General features: G+C 45.3%; 1 protein-coding gene across 1 annotated transcript in view; it reads left to right on the top strand.

Annotated features, from left to right (window-relative positions):
* LOC123187149 (receptor-like serine/threonine-protein kinase SD1-8) overlaps nt 1-1,121 on the top strand; it is a 5,740-nt gene that overhangs the window by 1,683 nt on the left and 2,936 nt on the right. The gene's annotated exons all lie outside the window — the stretch shown is intronic.

Raw genomic sequence — 1,121 nt, forward strand, 5'->3', positions numbered from 1 at the left:
GGAGGTCACCGGTAATAGGATCGTTCAGGGTTTAGAGAAAGCCCGTGGTAGGGCAACACAACTGTGGGCAGCGGTTCAGGGAAGGGTGGGGCTACAAGGCGCGCCCAATAGCGCAACCGGCCACGGGTGGCGGGTGGCGACTATTCAGCCGCCGTCGGTTGGGGGTTCATGAGGAGGTAGAAAGACTCTCGGCCGTTGGATCTGGATCAAACGGTACTGATTGAATAAACTCCAAAAAGGAAAGATAAGGCGCCTATGAAATAGTCGCGCCCCCAATTGTCTCAGTGTGTCCAGTACCCATGATGTTCTATCTGTCATATTAAAGCACGTTCTAAAATACAACTCTTCGATGCTCTTGTTTGACTTTGCTTCTTCTCCCTGCCACGCCAATCAGTTCCAAACATGGAATAGTTAATAGGCAGCTGGAGGTTGATATTTCACCACTCCACACAATAAAATTTCATCCAAAGAGAGAGAAAACATATGAATGACCCCAGTTGAATCCGGTGAGAAGAAGATGCGCAGCCCTGAGGCGGAGTATAGGGGGCCATGGCAAGGCCTCCGAGGATGCACATGCACAATCTATCTCTATAAGTTTAACCTTCAAAATTTGGAGGCCAACACAATATCTTAAAATTGATGAAGTCAGCACCACTCACCAAATGGACGTTCTAAAATACTGCTCTTCGATGCTCTTGTTTGACTTTGCTTCTTCCCCCTGCCAACCAGTTCCAACCATGGAATAGAAAATAGGCAGCTGGAGGTTGATATTTCATCACTCCACACAAAATAATTTGGTTCAGAGAGAGAGAGAGAGATACGAATGACCCCAAATATTTCAGGTCCACGACTCATCGGACATACGCAATTCTCTCTTATCTAATCGCCCAGTTGCGTGCATAAAACAAACCCGTCCTCATATTCCACCTCACCAAGCTTGACTTCAACCACCGATTAGATATTAACAATTCATGTTGAAACTGAAGTCAGACCTTTTGTCCCTGCACAGACTTCTATTTTACAAACAATCACTGGTGTGTCCTTGTCGATCGCCTACCAGGATAAACATGTCAACCTACTAATAGTGGGTCACTAGCTATATATATATATATATATATATA

This window comes from Triticum aestivum, chromosome 2A (assembly GCF_018294505.1).
Source record: "Triticum aestivum cultivar Chinese Spring chromosome 2A, IWGSC CS RefSeq v2.1, whole genome shotgun sequence".
NCBI classification, from domain to species: Eukaryota; Viridiplantae; Streptophyta; class Magnoliopsida; order Poales; family Poaceae; genus Triticum; species Triticum aestivum.